This window comes from Macaca nemestrina, chromosome 7 (genome assembly GCF_043159975.1).
Source record: "Macaca nemestrina isolate mMacNem1 chromosome 7, mMacNem.hap1, whole genome shotgun sequence".
Classification (NCBI taxonomy): Eukaryota; Metazoa; Chordata; class Mammalia; order Primates; family Cercopithecidae; genus Macaca; species Macaca nemestrina.
Genome location: NC_092131.1, coordinates 174909104 through 174927603, shown reverse-complemented (window position 1 = coordinate 174927603; position 18500 = coordinate 174909104). Strand labels below are relative to the sequence as shown.

Below are 18500 nucleotides of genomic sequence, written 5' to 3'. Positions count from 1 at the left end.
CCTCCAGGTCTGCAGCCCAAAATACAGTGGTCCTGCCAGGTAACTCGTAATTCCCAGCATCCTCTTCCAAAATTCTCCCCTAGGCTGGGCCTCAGCGTAATCCTATTGAGCATGATTTTTATGTCATCACCTCTCTTCAGACAATAAAAGGTTCTCATCATCGACCCAACCCAGGGCACCTGCCTACCCACACACGTATCCAGCAGGACCGAGATGTGCTCACCAAGCTCAATGCAGGAGACCAGGGCCCAGGAGGGCCTGAGCTTCAGCGCAACAGGGGTTGGGCAACTGGCTCACGGCCGCTGGCCCGGGGCCAGCGGGCACAATGCGAGTCTTCTTCTGGGGTCACCATCTGGAGGGACAGGGGATAGGTGTCCAAACAGGGCTTCACCCCTCTGTTTGGGAAAGGGAGGAAGGTGTGCTGGCTCACACATGCTCTCCCTCCATGGACCCATGTGATGGGATCTATATGAAATAATGACAATCATGGACCCAGGGAACCCTTGGCCCTCTCCGCCACCAAACTCTCAAAGGACAGGGTAGGCGAGTCACTGGGTTCAGGCAAGATGCCCAGGCTGTGCCATACAGCAGCCCCTGTGACACCTCCACTGCCCATGCTGGCTCCATTACACGACTCTGGACCACAACAGAACCCCTGGGCAGGTTCCAAGGTCATCAACCAGCTTACTGCCAACTAAGGAGGCTGGCCTGGATGCCAGGCACTGCTGTCGACCTGGCAGTCCCACAGCCTGCCCCTGTACAGGGAGGACACCAACTCAGGCTCTCTCTCCAAGCACGCACCAGCAATCGCAGCCTGGGGTCAAGCGCCACGTGCTTTCTCTGGGGGGTCCTCACACACACCCAAGACCGCTGTCAAAAACAGAGCTGGGCCACACTTGGCCAATCAGGAGCTACATAGTGCCCTCTCCTTTCCTTGGGCCCAAGACCCCACCATCCTCGAGGTGACCCCATGGCTCAGGAGCAGCCTGGGCCACAAAGTCCCAGGACAGGTCCCTCATGAGGGGGCCTTCCAACCTGGGGACATGACCGTTCCCACCACTGACCTCGAATAAGGGGTGACCCCCAGCAGCAGGCGGGCTGAATCCTTGACCCAAAGCCCATGAGTCCCAGGGTTGGACTACAGCACGACAAAGCACCAGCCATGGCTCAGCCTTGACCCAACCAGTTGAAGCCGAGTCGCCACCCACCAGGCTCATGGAGGCGCCACTGGGGTGGCCCATTGCTCAACAGGGTCATTCGCATTTAGTGCCATGAGTGGGGCGTGATCCTTGAATCTCCACAACCTGACCCCATGGGCCTGATTGCCCACCCCTCTCTGGGGAGGGAGAGTCCCCGTGTGATCCCTGTGCCACCCCAGAGCCTCTGCTGTCCTGCTCATTTGTCTTGGGCAGTCTTCAAGGAAAGACTTGCACACGAAGAGTCAGCTGGGAGCTGCCCTGCATGAGACTGAAGGAACCCTTTCCAGACTGGACCACTGTCACCCCTGCAGGGCTTCAGGGAAGGCATCGTCTTGGGTCTGATTCCCCAGAAAGCCACCCTCCTGGAGGACAAACCCATCTCTCCACAGTGGAAATTCAGGTCGACTCCCCGAGGAAAGCCTCCTGCCTGAAGGCTAATACTTGGTGACCCCACGCAGCCTGACTCATCACCCATGATGCCACCAGGACCCACTCACCTATGCTGGTCACTGCCAGGGGGTCTGCTGGGCAGAAGGGCTCACTGAAAGACACAGGGAAGAATGGGGGCTTAGGAAGGAGCCACCAAAGTACCCTGCCCCCAGGTAAGGGGAGGGCTGACACCAAGCCCACATAGTGAGCCTGGGCTGTCTCACGGAGGAGCGCAGAGATAGGGTTGGGAACCCTCCAGATGCCCTCAGAGCCTCCAGGTCTCCAGCCCAAAATACAGTGGACCTCACAGGGAACTCATGTTTCCCAGCATCCTCTTCCAAAATTCTCACCCAGGCTGGGCCTCAGCGTAATCCTATTGAGCATGATTTTTATGTCATCACCTCTCTTCAGACAATATAAGGTTCTCATCATCGACCCAACCCAGGGCACCCCCTCCCCACACACCTATCCAGAAGGACCAAGATGTGCTCACCAAGCTCAATGCAGGAGACCAGGACCCAGGAGGGCCTGAGCTTCAGCTCAACAGGGGTTTGGCAACTGGCCACTGGCCTGGGTCCAGTGGGCACAACGCAAGTCTTCCTCTGGGGTCACCATCTGGAGGGACAGGGGACAGATGTCGAAATGGGGCTTCATGCCTCTGTAGGAAAGTGAGGAGGGGGTGCTGGGGCTCACATGCTCTCCCTCCATGGACCCATGTGATGGGATCTATATGAAATAATGACAGTCATGGACCCAGGGAACCCTTGGCCCTCTCTGCCACCAAACCCTCAAAGGACAGAGGAGGCGAGAGACTGGGTTCAGGCAAGATGCCCAGGCTGTGCCATAAAGCAGCCCCTGCAGCACCTCCACTGCTTATGGTGGCTCCACTGCATGACTGTGGACCACAACAGAAACCCTGGGCAGGGTCCAAGGTCACCAACCAGCTCACGGCCAACCAAGGAGGCTGGCCCGGATGCCAGGCACTGCCGCTGACCTGGCAGTCCCACAGCCTGCCCCAGTACAGGGAGGACACCCACCCAGGCTCCCTCTCCAAGCACGCACCAGCAATCGCAGCCTGGGGTCAAGCGCCACGTGCTTTCTCTGGGGGGTCCTCACACACACCCCAGACCCCTGTCAAACACAGAGCTGGGCCACACTTGGCCAATCAGGAGCTACATAGTGCCCTCTCCTTTCCTTGGGCCCAAGACCCCACCATCCTGGAGGTGACCTCATGGCTCAGGAGCAGCCTGGGCCACAAATTCACAGGACAGGTCCCTCATGAGGGGGCTTTCCAATCTGGGTACGTGACCCTTCCCACCAATGACCTCGAATAAGGGGTGATCCCCAGCAGCAGGCGGGCTGCATCCTTGACCCAAAGCCCATGAGTCCCAGGGTCGGCCTACAGCACGACAAAGCACCAGCCATGGCTCAGCCTTGACCCAACCAGTTGAAGCCGAGTCGCCACCCACCAGGCTCATGGAGGCGCCACTGGGGTGGCCCATTGCTCAACAGGGTCATTCGCATTTAGTGCCATGAGTGGGGTGTGATCCTTCAATCTCCACAACCTGACCCCATGGGCCTGATTGCCCACCCCTCTCTGGGGAGGGAGAGTCCCCGTGTGATCCCTGTGCCATCCCAGAGCCTCTGCTGTCCTGCTCATTTGTCTTGGGCAGTCTTCAAGGAAAGACTTGCAAACGAAGAGTCAGCTGGGAGCTGCCCTGCATGAGACTGAAGGAACCCTTTCCAGACTGGACCACTGTCACCCCTGCAGGGCTTCAGGGAAGGCATCGTCTTGGGTCTGATTCCCCAGGAAGCCACCCTCCTGGAGGACAAACCCATCTCTCCACAGTGGAAATTCAGGTCGACTCCCCGAGGAAAACCTCCTGCCTGAAGGCTAATACTTGGTGACCCCACGCAGCCTGACTCATCACCCATGATGCCACCAGGACCCACTCACCTATGCTGGTCACTGCCAGGGGGTCTGCTGGGCAGAAGGGCTCACTGAAAGACACAGGGAAGAATGGGGGCTTAGGAAGGAGCCACCAAAGTACCCTGCCCCCAGGTAAGGGGAGGGCTGACACCAAGCCCACATAGTGAGCCTGGGCTGCTTCACGGAGGAGTGCAGAGACAGGGTTGGGCATCCTCTAGATGCCCTCAGAGCCTCCAGGTCTCCAGCCCAAAATACAGAGGACCTCACAGGGAACTCATGTTTCCCAGCATCCTCTTCCAAAATTCTCACCCAGGCTGGGCCTCAGCGTAATCCTATTGAGCATGATTTTTATGTCATCACCTCTCTTCAGACAATATAAGGTTCTCATCATCGACCCAACCCAGGGCACCCCCTCCCCACACACCTATCCAGAAGGACCAAGATGTGCTCACCAAGCTCAATGCAGGAGACCAGGACCCAGGAGGGCCTGAGCTTCAGCTCAACAGGGGTTTGGCAACTGGCCACTGGCCTGGGTCCAGTGGGCACAACGCAAGTCTTCCTCTGGGGTCACCATCTGGAGGGACAGGGGACAGATGTCGAAATGGGGCTTCATGCCTCTGTGCGGGAAAGTGAGGAGGGGGTGCTGGGGCTCACATGCTCTCCCTCCATGGACCCATGTGATGGGATCTATATGAAATAATGACAGTCATGGACCCAGGGAACCCTTGGCCCTCTCTGCCACCAAACCCTCAAAGGACAGAGGAGGCGAGAGACTGGGTTCAGGCAAGATGCCCAGGCTGTGCCATACAGCAGTTCCTGCAGCACCTCCACTGCTTATGGTGGCTCCACTGCATGACTCTGGACCACAACAGAACCCCTGGGCAGGGTCCAAGGTCACCAACCAGCTCACGGCCAACCAAGGAGGCTGGCCCGGATGCCAGGCACTGCCGCTGACCTGGCAGGCCCACAGCCTGCCCCAGTACAGGGAGGACACCCACCCAGGCTCCCTCTCCAAGCACGCACCAGAAATCGCAGCCTGGGGCCCAGGGCCACATGCTTTCTCTGCTGGGTCCTCATCCACATCCCAGACCCCTGTCAAACACAGAGCTGGACCACACTTGGCCAATCAGGAGCCACATGGTGCCCCCTCCTTTCCTTGGGCCCAAGACCCTGCCACCCTGGAGGTGACCCCATGGCTCAGAAGCAGCCTGGGCCACAAATTCCTGGGACAGGTCCCTTATGAGGGGGCCTTCAAACCTCTGGACGCAACCCATCCCACCATTGACCTCGAAGGAAGGGTGACCCCCAGCAGCAGGCGGGCTGCACCCTTGACCCAAAGCCCGTGATCCCAGGGCCAGCCTGGAGCACCATGAAGCACCAGCCATGGCTCAGCTTTGACCCAACCAGTTGAAGCCAAGCTGCCACCCACCAGGTTCCAGGAAGCGCCACTGGGGTCGCCCATTGCTCAACAGGGTCATTGGCATTTAGGGCCATGGGTGGGGTGTGATCCTTGAATCTCCACAGCCTGAGCCCATGGGCCCAACTGCCCACCCCTATCAGGGGAAGGGACAGACTCACACACCATGTGTCAGCTGGGAGCTGCCCTGCATGAGGCTAAAGGAACCCTTTCCAGACTGGACCACTCTCACCACTGCAGGGCTTCAGGGAAGGCATCGTCTTGGGTCTGATTCCCCAGGAAGCTGCCATCCTAGAGGACAAACCCATCTCTCCACAGTGGAAATTCAGGTCAACTCCCTGAGGAAACCCTCCTGCCTGAAGGCCAATACTTGGTAACCCCACACGCAGCCTGACTCATCACCCATGATGCCGCCAGGATCCACTCACCTATGCTGGTCAATGCCAAGAGGCTGCTGGGCAGAAGAACTCACTGAAAGACACAGGGGAGAATGGGAGCTCAGGAAGGAGCCACCAAAGTGCCCCGCACCTGGGTAACAGGAGTGCTCACATAGTGAGCCTGGGCTGCCTCACGGAGGAGTGCAGAGACAGGGTTGGGCACCCTCCAGATGCCCTCAGAGCCTCCAGGTCTGCAGCCCAAAATACAGTGGATCTCACGGGGAACTCATGTTTCCCAGCGTCCTCTTCCAAAATTCTCCCCTAGGCTGGGCCTCAGCGTAATCCTATTGAGCATGATTTTTATGTCATCACCTCTCTTCAGACAATAAAAGGTTCTCATCATCGACCCAACCCAGGGCACCCGCCTACCCACACACGTATCCAGCAGGACCGAGATGTGCTCACCAAGCTCAATGCAGGAGACCAGGGCCCAGGAGGGCCTGAGCTTCAGCGCAACAGGGGTTGGGCAACTGGCTCACGGCCGCTGGCCCGGGGCCAGCGGGCACAATGCGAGTCTTCTTCTGGGGTCACCATCTGGAGGGACAGGGGATAGGTGTCCAAACAGGGCTTCACGCCTCTGTTTGGGAAAGGGAGGAAGGTGTGCTGGCTCACACATGCTCTCCCTCCATGGACCCATGTGATGGGATCTATATGAAATAATGACAATCATGGACCCAGGGAACCCTTGGCCCTCTCCGCCACCAAACTCTCAAAGGACAGGGTAGGCGAGTCACTGGGTTCAGGCAAGATGCCCAGGCTGTGCCATACAGCAGCCCCTGTGACACCTCCACTGACCATGCTGGCTCCATTACACGACTCTGGACCACAACAGAACCCCTGGGCAGGTTCCAAGGTCATCAACCAGCTTACTGCCAACTAAGGAGGCTGGCCTGGATGCCAGGCACTGCTGTCGACCTGGCAGTCCCACAGCCTGCCCCTGTACAGGGAGGACACCAACTCAGGCTCCCTCTCCAAGCACGCACCAGCAATCGCAGCCTGGGGTCAAGCGCCACGTGCTTTCTCTGGGGGGTCCTCACACACACCCAAGACCGCTGTCAAAAACAGAGCTGGGCCACACTTGGCCAATCAGGAGCTACATAGTGCCCTCTCCTTTCCTTGGGCCCAAGACCCCACCATCCTCGAGGTGACCCCATGGCTCAGGAGCAGCCTGGGCCACAAAGTCCCAGGACAGGTCCCTCATGAGGGGGCCATCCAACCTGGGAACATGACCGTTCCCACCACTGACCTCGAATAAGGGGTGACCCCCAGCAGCAGGCGGGCTGAATCCTTGACCCAAAGCCCATGAGTCCCAGGGTTGGACTACAGCACGACAAAGCACCAGCCATGGCTCAGCCTTGACCCAACCAGTTGAAGCCGAGTCGCCACCCACCAGGCTCATGGAGGCGCCACTGGGGTGGCCCATTGCTCAACAGGGTCATTCGCATTTAGTGCCATGAGTGGGGCGTGATCCTTCAATCTCCACAACCTGACCCCATGGGCCTGATTACCCACCCCTCTCTGGGGAGGGAGAGTCCCCGTGTGATCCCTGTGCCACCCCAGAGCCTCTGCTGTCCTGCTCATTTGTCTTGGGCAGTCTTCAAGGAAAGACTTGCACACGAAGAGTCAGCTGGGAGCTGCCCTGCATGAGACTGAAGGAACCCTTTCCAGACTGGACCACTGTCACCCCTGCAGGGCTTCAGGGAAGGCATCGTCTTGGGTCTGATTCCCCAGAAAGCCACCCTCCTGGAGGACAAACCCATCTCTCCACAGTGGAAATTCAGGTCGACTCCCCGAGGAAAGCCTCCTGCCTGAAGGCTAATACTTGGTGACCCCACGCAGCCTGACTCATCACCCATGATGCCACCAGGACCCACTCACCTATGCTGGTCACTGCCAGGGGGTCTGCTGGGCAGAAGGGCTCACTGAAAGACACAGGGAAGAATGGGGGCTTAGGAAGGAGCCACCAAAGTACCCTGCCCCCAGGTAAGGGGAGGGCTGACACCAAGCCCACATAGTGAGCCTGGGCTGTCTCACGGAGGAGCGCAGAGATAGGGTTGGGAACCCTCCAGATGCCCTCAGAGCCTCCAGGTCTCCAGCCCAAAATACAGTGGACCTCACAGGGAACTCATGTTTCCCAGCATCCTCTTCCAAAATTCTCACCCAGGCTGGGCCTCAGCGTAATCCTATTGAGCATGATTTTTATGTCATCACCTCTCTTCAGACAATATAAGGTTCTCATCATCGACCCAACCCAGGGCACCCCCTCCCCACACACCTATCCAGAAGGACCAAGATGTGCTCACCAAGCTCAATGCAGGAGACCAGGACCCAGGAGGGCCTGAGCTTCAGCTCAACAGGGGTTTGGCAACTGGCCACTGGCCTGGGTCCAGTGGGCACAACGCAAGTCTTCCTCTGGGGTCACCATCTGGAGGGACAGGGGACAGATGTCGAAATGGGGCTTCATGCCTCTGTAGGAAAGTGAGGAGGGGGTGCTGGGGCTCACATGCTCTCCCTCCATGGACCCATGTGATGGGATCTATATGAAATAATGACAGTCATGGACCCAGGGAACCCTTGGCCCTCTCTGCCACCAAACCCTCAAAGGACAGAGGAGGCGAGAGACTGGGTTCAGGCAAGATGCCCAGGCTGTGCCATAAAGCAGCCCCTGCAGCACCTCCACTGCTTATGGTGGCTCCACTGCATGACTGTGGACCACAACAGAAACCCTGGGCAGGGTCCAAGGTCACCAACCAGCTCACGGCCAACCAAGGAGGCTGGCCCGGATGCCAGGCACTGCCGCTGACCTGGCAGTCCCACAGCCTGCCCCAGTACAGGGAGGACACCCACCCAGGCTCCCTCTCCAAGCACGCACCAGCAATCGCAGCCTGGGGTCAAGCGCCACGTGCTTTCTCTGGGGGGTCCTCACACACACCCCAGACCCCTGTCAAACACAGAGCTGGGCCACACTTGGCCAATCAGGAGCTACATAGTGCCCTCTCCTTTCCTTGGGCCCAAGACCCCACCATCCTGGAGGTGACCTCATGGCTCAGGAGCAGCCTGGGCCACAAATTCACAGGACAGGTCCCTCATGAGGGGGCTTTCCAATCTGGGTACGTGACCCTTCCCACCAATGACCTCGAATAAGGGGTGATCCCCAGCAGCAGGCGGGCTGCATCCTTGACCCAAAGCCCATGAGTCCCAGGGTCGGCCTACAGCACGACAAATCACCAGCCATGGCTCAGCCTTGACCCAACCAGTTGAAGCCGAGTCGCCACCCACCAGGCTCATGGAGGCGCCACTGGGGTGGCCCATTGCTCAACAGGGTCATTCGCATTTAGTGCCATGAGTGGGGTGTGATCCTTCAATCTCCACAACCTGACCCCATGGGCCTGATTGCCTACCCCTCTCTGGAGAGGGAGAGTCCCCGTGTGATCCCTGTGCCACCCCAGAGCCTCTGCTGTCCTGCTCATTTGTCTTGGGCAGTCTTCAAGGAAAGACTTGCAAACGAAGAGTCAGCTGGGAGCTGCCCTGCATGAGACTGAAGGAACCCTTTCCAGACTGGACCACTGTCACCCCTGCAGGGCTTCAGGGAAGGCATCGTCTTGGGTCTGATTCCCCAGGAAGCCACCCTCCTGGAGGACAAACCCATCTCTCCACAGTGGAAATTCAGGTCGACTCCCCGAGGAAAACCTCCTGCCTGAAGGCTAATACTTGGTGACCCCACGCAGCCTGACTCATCACCCATGATGCCACCAGGACCCACTCACCTATGCTGGTCACTGCCAGGGGGTCTGCTGGGCAGAAGGGCTCACTGAAAGACACAGGGAAGAATGGGGGCTTAGGAAGGAGCCACCAAAGTACCCTGCCCCCAGGTAAGGGGAGGGCTGACACCAAGCCCACATAGTGAGCCTGGGCTGCTTCACGGAGGAGTGCAGAGACAGGGTTGGGCATCCTCTAGATGCCCTCAGAGCCTCCAGGTCTCCAGCCCAAAATACAGAGGACCTCACAGGGAACTCATGTTTCCCAGCATCCTCTTCCAAAATTCTCACCCAGGCTGGGCCTCAGCGTAATCCTATTGAGCATGATTTTTATGTCATCACCTCTCTTCAGACAATATAAGGTTCTCATCATCGACCCAACCCAGGGCACCCCCTCCCCACACACCTATCCAGAAGGACCAAGATGTGCTCACCAAGCTCAATGCAGGAGACCAGGACCCAGGAGGGCCTGAGCTTCAGCTCAACAGGGGTTTGGCAACTGGCCACTGGCCTGGGTCCAGTGGGCACAACGCAAGTCTTCCTCTGGGGTCACCATCTGGAGGGACAGGGGACAGATGTCGAAATGGGGCTTCATGCCTCTGTAGGAAAGTGAGGAGGGGGTGCTGGGGCTCACATGCTCTCCCTCCATGGACCCATGTGATGGGATCTATATGAAATAATGACAGTCATGGACCCAGGGAACCCTTGGCCCTCTCTGCCACCAAACCCTCAAAGGACAGAGGAGGCGAGAGACTGGGTTCAGGCAAGATGCCCAGGCTGTGCCATACAGCAGCTCCTGCAGCACCTCCACTGCTTATGGTGGCTCCACTGCATGACTGTGGACCACAACAGAACCCCTGGGCAGGGTCCAAGGTCACCAACCAGCTCACGGCCAACCAAGGAGGCTGGCCCGGATGCCAGGCACTGCCGCTGACCTGGCAGTCCCACAGCCTGCCCCAGTACAGGGAGGACACCCACCCAGGCTCCCTCTCCAAGCACGCACCAGCAATCGCAGCCTGGGGTCAAGCGCCACGTGCTTTCTCTGGGGGGTCCTCACACACACCCCAGACCCCTGTCAAACACAGAGCTGGGCCACACTTGGCCAATCAGGAGCTACATAGTGCCCTCTCCTTTCCTTGGGCCCAAGACCCCACCATCCTGGAGGTGACCTCATGGCTCAGGAGCAGCCTGGGCCACAAATTCACAGGACAGGTCCCTCATGAGGGGGCTTTCCAATCTGGGTACGTGACCCTTTCCACCAATGACCTCGAATAAGGGGTGATCCCCAGCAGCAGGCGGGCTGCATCCTTGACCCAAAGCCCATGAGTCCCAGGGTCGGCCTACAGCACAACAAAGCAACAGCCATGGCTCAGCCTTGACCCAACCAGTTGAAGCCGAGTCGCCACCCACCAGGCTCATGGAGGCGCCACTGGGGTGGCCCATTGCTCAACAGGGTCATTCGCATTTAGTGCCATGAGTGGGGTGTGATCCTTCAATCTCCACAACCTGACCCCATGGGCCTGATTGCCTACCCCTCTCTGGGGAGGGAGAGTCCCTGTGTGATCCCTGTGCCACCCCAGAGCCTCTGCTGTCCTGCTCATTTGTCTTGGGCAGTCTTCAAGGAAAGACTTGCAAACGAAGAGTCAGCTGGGAGCTGCCCTGCATGAGACTGAAGGAACCCTTTCCAGACTGGACCACTGTCACCCCTGCAGGGCTTCAGGGAAGGCATCGTCTTGGGTCTGATTCCCCAGGAAGCCACCCTCCTGGAGGACAAACCCATCTCTCCACAGTGGAAATTCAGGTCGACTCCCCGAGGAAAACCTCCTGCCTGAAGGCTAATACTTGGTGACCCCACGCAGCCTGACTCATCACCCATGATGCCACCAGGACCCACTCACCTATGCTGGTCACTGCCAGGGGGTCTGCTGGGCAGAAGGGCTCACTGAAAGACACAGGGAAGAATGGGGGCTTAGGAAGGAGCCACCAAAGTACCCTGCCCCCAGATAAGGGGAGGGCTGACACCAAGCCCACATAGTGAGCCTGGGCTGCTTCACGGAGGAGTGCAGAGACAGGGTTGGGCATCCTCTAGATGCCCTCAGAGCCTCCAGGTCTCCAGCCCAAAATACAGAGGACCTCACAGGGAACTCATGTTTCCCAGCATCCTCTTCCAAAATTCTCACCCAGGCTGGGCCTCAGCGTAATCCTATTGAGCATGATTTTTATGTCATCACCTCTCTTCAGACAATATAAGGTTCTCATCATCGACCCAACCCAGGGCACCCCCTCCCCACACACCTATCCAGAAGGACCAAGATGTGCTCACCAAGCTCAATGCAGGAGACCAGGACCCAGGAGGGCCTGAGCTTCAGCTCAACAGGGGTTTGGCAACTGGCCACTGGCCTGGGTCCAGTGGGCACAACGCAAGTCTTCCTCTGGGGTCACCATCTGGAGGGACAGGGGACAGATGTCGAAATGGGGCTTCATGCCTCTGTAGGAAAGTGAGGAGGGGGTGCTGGGGCTCACATGCTCTCCCTCCATGGACCCATGTGATGGGATCTATATGAAATAATGACAGTCATGGACCCAGGGAACCCTTGGCCCTCTCTGCCACCAAACCCTCAAAGGACAGAGGAGGCGAGAGACTGGGTTCAGGCAAGATGCCCAGGCTGTGCCATACAGCAGCTCCTGCAGCACCTCCACTGCTTATGGTGGCTCCACTGCATGACTGTGGACCACAACAGAACCCCTGGGCAGGGTCCAAGGTCACCAACCAGCTCACGGCCAACCAAGGAGGCTGGCCCGGATGCCAGGCACTGCCGCTGACCTGGCAGTCCCACAGCCTGCCCCAGTACAGGGAGGACACCCACCCAGGCTCCCTCTCCAAGCACGCACCAGCAATCGCAGCCTGGGGTCAAGCGCCACGTGCTTTCTCTGGGGGGTCCTCACACACACCCCAGACCCCTGTCAAACACAGAGCTGGGCCACACTTGGCCAATCAGGAGCTACATAGTGCCCTCTCCTTTCCTTGGGCCCAAGACCCCACCATCCTGGAGGTGACCTCATGGCTCAGGAGCAGCCTGGGCCACAAATTCACAGGACAGGTCCCTCATGAGGGGGCTTTCCAATCTGGGTACGTGACCCTTTCCACCAATGACCTCGAATAAGGGGTGATCCCCAGCAGCAGGCGGGCTGCATCCTTGACCCAAAGCCCATGAGTCCCAGGGTCGGCCTACAGCACAACAAAGCAACAGCCATGGCTCAGCCTTGACCCAACCAGTTGAAGCCGAGTCGCCACCCACCAGGCTCATGGAGGCGCCACTGGGGTGGCCCATTGCTCAACAGGGTCATTCGCATTTAGTGCCATGAGTGGGGTGTGATCCTTCAATCTCCACAACCTGACCCCATGGGCCTGATTGCCTACCCCTCTCTGGGGAGGGAGAGTCCCTGTGTGATCCCTGTGCCACCCCAGAGCCTCTGCTGTCCTGCTCATTTGTCTTGGGCAGTCTTCAAGGAAAGACTTGCAAACGAAGAGTCAGCTGGGAGCTGCCCTGCATGAGACTGAAGGAACCCTTTCCAGACTGGACCACTGTCACCCCTGCAGGGCTTCAGGGAAGGCATCGTCTTGGGTCTGATTCCCCAGGAAGCCACCCTCCTGGAGGACAAACCCATCTCTCCACAGTGGAAATTCAGGTCGACTCCCCGAGGAAAACCTCCTGCCTGAAGGCTAATACTTGGTGACCCCACGCAGCCTGACTCATCACCCATGATGCCACCAGGACCCACTCACCTATGCTGGTCACTGCCAGGGGGTCTGCTGGGCAGAAGGGCTCACTGAAAGACACAGGGAAGAATGGGGGCTTAGGAAGGAGCCACCAAAGTACCCTGCCCCCAGATAAGGGGAGGGCTGACACCAAGCCCACATAGTGAGCCTGGGCTGCTTCACGGAGGAGTGCAGAGACAGGGTTGGGCATCCTCTAGATGCCCTCAGAGCCTCCAGGTCTCCAGCCCAAAATACAGAGGACCTCACAGGGAACTCATGTTTCCCAGCATCCTCTTCCAAAATTCTCACCCAGGCTGGGCCTCAGCGTAATCCTATTGAGCATGATTTTTATGTCATCACCTCTCTTCAGACAATATAAGGTTCTCATCATCGACCCAACCCAGGGCACCCCCTCCCCACACACCTATCCAGAAGGACCAAGATGTGCTCACCAAGCTCAATGCAGGAGACCAGGACCCAGGAGGGCCTGAGCTTCAGCTCAACAGGGGTTTGGCAACTGGCCACTGGCCTGGGTCCAGTGGGCACAACGCAAGTCTTCCTCTGGGGTCACCATCTGGAGGGACAGGGGACAGATGTCGAAATGGGGCTTCATGCCTCTGTGCGGGAAAGTGAGGAGGGGGTGCTGGGGCTCACATGCTCTCCCTCCATGGACCCATGTGATGGGATCTATATGAAATAATGACAGTCATGGACCCAGGGAACCCTTGGCCCTCTCTGCCACCAAACCCTCAAAGGACAGAGGAGGCGAGAGACTGGGTTCAGGCAAGATGCCCAGGCTGTGCCATACAGCAGTTCCTGCAGCACCTCCACTGCTTATGGTGGCTCCACTGCATGACTCTGGACCACAACAGAACCCCTGGGCAGGGTCCAAGGTCACCAACCAGCTCACGGCCAACCAAGGAGGCTGGCCCGGATGCCAGGCACTGCCGCTGACCTGGCAGGCCCACAGCCTGCCCCAGTACAGGGAGGACACCCACCCAGGCTCCCTCTCCAAGCACGCACCAGAAATCGCAGCCTGGGGCCCAGGGCCACATGCTTTCTCTGCTGGGTCCTCATCCACATCCCAGACCCCTGTCAAACACAGAGCTGGACCACACTTGGCCAATCAGGAGCCACATGGTGCCCCCTCCTTTCCTTGGGCCCAAGACCCTGCCACCCTGGAGGTGACCCCATGGCTCAGAAGCAGCCTGGGCCACAAATTCCTGGGACAGGTCCCTTATGAGGGGGCCTTCAAACCTCTGGACGCAACCCATCCCACCATTGACCTCGAAGGAAGGGTGACCCCCAGCAGCAGGCGGGCTGCACCCTTGACCCAAAGCCCGTGATCCCAGGGCCAGCCTGGAGCACCATGAAGCACCAGCCATGGCTCAGCTTTGACCCAACCAGTTGAAGCCAAGCTGCCACCCACCAGGTTCCAGGAAGCGCCACTGGGGTCGCCCATTGCTCAACAGGGTCATTGGCATTTAGGGCCATGGGTGGGGTGTGATCCTTGAATCTCCACAGCCTGAGCCCATGGGCCCAACTGCCCACCCCTATCAGGGGAAGGGACAGACTCACACACCATGTGTCAGCTGGGAGCTGCCCTGCATGAGGCTAAAGGAACCCTTTCCAGACTGGACCACTCTCACCACTGCAGGGCTTCAGGGAAGGCATCGTCTTGGGTCTGATTCCCCAGGAAGCTGCCATCCTAGAGGACAAACCCATCTCTCCACAGTGGAAATTCAGGTCAACTCCCTGAGGAAACCCTCCTGCCTGAAGGCCAATACTTGGTAACCCCACACGCAGCCTGACTCATCACCCATGATGCCGCCAGGATCCACTCACCTATGCTGGTCAATGCCAAGAGGCTGCTGGGCAGAAGAACTCACTGAAAGACACAGGGGAGAATGGGAGCTCAGGAAGGAGCCACCAAAGTGCCCCGCACCTGGGTAACAGGAGTGCTCACATAGTGAGCCTGGGCTGCCTCACGGAGGAGTGCAGAGACAGGGTTGGGCACCCTCCAGATGCCCTCAGAGCCTCCAGGTCTGCAGCCCAAAATACAGTGGATCTCACGGGGAACTCATGTTTCCCAGCGTCCTCTTCCAAAATTCTCCCCTAGGCTGGGCCTCAGCGTAATCCTATTGAGCATGATTTTTATGTCATCACCTCTCTTCAGACAATAAAAGGTTCTCATCATCGACCCAACCCAGGGCACCCGCCTACCCACACACGTATCCAGCAGGACCGAGATGTGCTCACCAAGCTCAATGCAGGAGACCAGGGCCCAGGAGGGCCTGAGCTTCAGCGCAACAGGGGTTGGGCAACTGGCTCACGGCCGCTGGCCCGGGGCCAGCGGGCACAATGCGAGTCTTCTTCTGGGGTCACCATCTGGAGGGACAGGGGATAGGTGTCCAAACAGGGCTTCACGCCTCTGTTTGGGAAAGGGAGGAAGGTGTGCTGGCTCACACATGCTCTCCCTCCATGGACCCATGTGATGGGATCTATATGAAATAATGACAATCATGGACCCAGGGAACCCTTGGCCCTCTCCGCCACCAAACTCTCAAAGGACAGGGTAGGCGAGTCACTGGGTTCAGGCAAGATGCCCAGGCTGTGCCATACAGCAGCCCCTGTGACACCTCCACTGACCATGCTGGCTCCATTACACGACTCTGGACCACAACAGAACCCCTGGGCAGGTTCCAAGGTCATCAACCAGCTTACTGCCAACTAAGGAGGCTGGCCTGGATGCCAGGCACTGCTGTCGACCTGGCAGTCCCACAGCCTGCCCCTGTACAGGGAGGACACCAACTCAGGCTCCCTCTCCAAGCACGCACCAGCAATCGCAGCCTGGGGTCAAGCGCCACGTGCTTTCTCTGGGGGGTCCTCACACACACCCAAGACCGCTGTCAAAAACAGAGCTGGGCCACACTTGGCCAATCAGGAGCTACATAGTGCCCTCTCCTTTCCTTGGGCCCAAGACCCCACCATCCTCGAGGTGACCCCATGGCTCAGGAGCAGCCTGGGCCACAAAGTCCCAGGACAGGTCCCTCATGAGGGGGCCATCCAACCTGGGAACATGACCGTTCCCACCACTGACCTCGAATAAGGGGTGACCCCCAGCAGCAGGCGGGCTGAATCCTTGACCCAAAGCCCATGAGTCCCAGGGTTGGACTACAGCACGACAAAGCACCAGCCATGGCTCAGCCTTGACCCAACCAGTTGAAGCCGAGTCGCCACCCACCAGGCTCATGGAGGCGCCACTGGGGTGGCCCATTGCTCAACAGGGTCATTCGCATTTAGTGCCATGAGTGGGGCGTGATCCTTCAATCTCCACAACCTGACCCCATGGGCCTGATTACCCACCCCTCTCTGGGGAGGGAGAGTCCCCGTGTGATCCCTGTTCCACCCCAGAGCCTCTGCTGTCCTGCTCATTTGTCTTGGGCAGTCTTCAAGGAAAGACTTCCACACGAAGAGTCAGCTGGGAGCTGCCCTGCATGAGACTGAAGGAACCCTTTCCAGACTGGACCACTGTCACCCCTGCAGGGCTTCAGGGAAGGCATCGTCTTGGGTCTGATTCCCCAGAAAGCCACCCTCCTGGAGGACAAACCCATCTCTCCACAGTGGAAATTCAGGTCGACTCCCCGAGGAAAGCCTCCTGCCTGAAGTCTAATACTTGGTGACCCCACGCAGCCTGACTCATCACCCATGATGCCACCAGGACCCACTCACCTATGCTGGTCACTGCCAGGGGGTCTGCTGGGCAGAAGGGCTCACTGAAAGACACAGGGAAGAATGGGGGCTTAGGAAGGAGCCACCAAAGTACCCTGCCCCCAGGTAAGGGGAGGGCTGACACCAAGCCCACATAGTGAGCCTGGGCTGTCTCACGGAGGAGCGCAGAGATAGGGTTGGGAACCCTCCAGATGCCCTCAGAGCCTCCAGGTCTCCAGCCCAAAATACAGTGGACCTCACAGGGAACTCATGTTTCCCAGCATCCTCTTCCAAAATTCTCACCCAGGCTGGGCCTCAGCGTAATCCTATTGAGCATGATTTTTATGTCATCACCTCTCTTCAGACAATATAAGGTTCTCATCATCGACCCAACCCAGGGCACCCCCTCCCCACACACCTATCCAGAAGGACCAAGATGTGCTCACCAAGCTCAATGCAGGAGACCAGGACCCAGGAGGGCCTGAGCTTCAGCTCAACAGGGGTTTGGCAACTGGCCACTGGCCTGGGTCCAGTGGGCACAACGCAAGTCTTCCTCTGGGGTCACCATCTGGAGGGACAGGGGACAGATGTCGAAATGGGGCTTCATGCCTCTGTAGGAAAGTGAGGAGGGGGTGCTGGGGCTCACATGCTCTCCCTCCATGGACCCATGTGATGGGATCTATATGAAATAATGACAGTCATGGACCCAGGGAACCCTTGGCCCTCTCTGCCACCAAACCCTCAAAGGACAGAGGAGGCGAGAGACTGGGTTCAGGCAAGATGCCCAGGCTGTGCCATAAAGCAGCCCCTGCAGCACCTCCACTGCTTATGGTGGCTCCACTGCATGACTGTGGACCACAACAGAACCCCTGGGCAGGGTCCAAGGTCACCAACCAGCTCACGGCCAACCAAGGAGGCTGGCCCGGATGCCAGGCACTGCCGCTGACCTGGCAGTCCCACAGCCTGCCCCAGTACAGGGAGGACACCCACCCAGGCTCCCTCTCCAAGCACGCACCAGCAATCGCAGCCTGGGGTCAAGCGCCACGTGCTTTCTCTGGGGGGTCCTCACACACACCCCAGACCCCTGTCAAACACAGAGCTGGGCCACACTTGGCCAATCAGGAGCTACATAGTGCCCTCTCCTTTCCTTGGGCCCAAGACCCCACCATCCTGGAGGTGACCTCATGGCTCAGGAGCAGCCTGGGCCACAAATTCACAGGACAGGTCCCTCATGAGGGGGCTTTCCAATCTGGGTACGTGACCCTTCCCACCAATGACCTCGAATAAGGGGTGATCCCCAGCAGCAGGCGGGCTGCATCCTTGACCCAAAGCCCATGAGTCCCAGGGTCGGCCTACAGCACGACAAAGCACCAGCCATGGCTCAGCCTTGACCCAACCAGTTGAAGCCGAGTCGCCACCCACCAGGCTCATGGAGGCGCCACTGGGGTGGCCCATTGCTCAACAGGGTCATTCGCATTTAGTGCCATGAGTGGGGTGTGATCCTTCAATCTCCACAACCTGACCCCATGGGCCTGATTGCCCACCCCTCTCTGGGGAGGGAGAGTCCCCGTGTGATCCCTGTGCCACCCCAGAGCCTCTGCTGTCCTGCTCATTTGTCTTGGGCAGTCTTCAAGGAAAGACTTGCAAACGAAGAGTCAGCTGGGAGCTGCCCTGCATGAGACTGAAGGAACCCTTTCCAGACTGGACCACTGTCACCCCTGCAGGGCTTCAGGGAAGGCATCGTCTTGGGTCTGATTCCCCAGGAAGCCACCCTCCTGGAGGACAAACCCATCTCTCCACAGTGGAAATTCAGGTCGACTCCCCGAGGAAAACCTCCTGCCTGAAGGCTAATACTTGGT

The 18500-nt window shown here is 58.6% G+C and overlaps 1 protein-coding gene and 10 non-coding genes across 11 annotated transcripts in view; all 11 read right to left on the bottom strand.

The window, feature by feature from the left end:
- The window catches only part of LOC105499088 (collagen alpha-1(XXVII) chain B-like), a 252065-nt gene that overhangs the window by 82198 nt on the left and 151367 nt on the right, over positions 1–18500 (bottom strand). The window contains exons 76-94 of the mRNA XM_071099387.1: positions 17088–17209; positions 16663–16706; positions 15190–15318; positions 14776–14818; positions 13383–14638; positions 12958–13001; positions 11494–11615; positions 11069–11112; positions 9605–9726; positions 9180–9223; positions 7716–7837; positions 7291–7334; positions 5818–5946; positions 5404–5446; positions 4011–5266; positions 3586–3629; positions 2122–2243; positions 1697–1740; positions 224–352 (exon numbers count right to left, since the gene is read on the bottom strand). The gene's annotated coding sequence lies outside the window, so the exon portion shown is untranslated. The remainder of the gene's footprint in view (positions 1–223; positions 353–1696; positions 1741–2121; positions 2244–3585; positions 3630–4010; positions 5267–5403; positions 5447–5817; positions 5947–7290; positions 7335–7715; positions 7838–9179; positions 9224–9604; positions 9727–11068; positions 11113–11493; positions 11616–12957; positions 13002–13382; positions 14639–14775; positions 14819–15189; positions 15319–16662; positions 16707–17087; positions 17210–18500) is intronic.
- LOC139355561 (small nucleolar RNA SNORD115) lies at positions 87–167 on the bottom strand. Its single transcript, XR_011606346.1, has one exon. It is a non-coding gene; the product is annotated as a small nucleolar RNA SNORD115 (small nucleolar RNA).
- Positions 1986–2066, bottom strand: LOC139355555 (small nucleolar RNA SNORD115). Its single transcript, XR_011606340.1, has one exon. It is a non-coding gene; the product is annotated as a small nucleolar RNA SNORD115 (small nucleolar RNA).
- LOC139355554 (small nucleolar RNA SNORD115) lies at positions 3875–3955 on the bottom strand. The gene has a single exon (XR_011606339.1). It is a non-coding gene; the product is annotated as a small nucleolar RNA SNORD115 (small nucleolar RNA).
- Positions 5681–5761, bottom strand: LOC139355560 (small nucleolar RNA SNORD115). The gene has a single exon (XR_011606345.1). It is a non-coding gene; the product is annotated as a small nucleolar RNA SNORD115 (small nucleolar RNA).
- LOC139355553 (small nucleolar RNA SNORD115) lies at positions 7580–7660 on the bottom strand. The gene has a single exon (XR_011606338.1). It is a non-coding gene; the product is annotated as a small nucleolar RNA SNORD115 (small nucleolar RNA).
- Positions 9469–9549, bottom strand: LOC139355552 (small nucleolar RNA SNORD115). The gene has a single exon (XR_011606337.1). It is a non-coding gene; the product is annotated as a small nucleolar RNA SNORD115 (small nucleolar RNA).
- LOC139355551 (small nucleolar RNA SNORD115) lies at positions 11358–11438 on the bottom strand. Its single transcript, XR_011606336.1, has one exon. It is a non-coding gene; the product is annotated as a small nucleolar RNA SNORD115 (small nucleolar RNA).
- On the bottom strand, positions 13247–13327 carry LOC139355550 (small nucleolar RNA SNORD115). Its single transcript, XR_011606335.1, has one exon. It is a non-coding gene; the product is annotated as a small nucleolar RNA SNORD115 (small nucleolar RNA).
- On the bottom strand, positions 15053–15133 carry LOC139355559 (small nucleolar RNA SNORD115). Its single transcript, XR_011606344.1, has one exon. It is a non-coding gene; the product is annotated as a small nucleolar RNA SNORD115 (small nucleolar RNA).
- Positions 16952–17032, bottom strand: LOC139355549 (small nucleolar RNA SNORD115). The gene has a single exon (XR_011606334.1). It is a non-coding gene; the product is annotated as a small nucleolar RNA SNORD115 (small nucleolar RNA).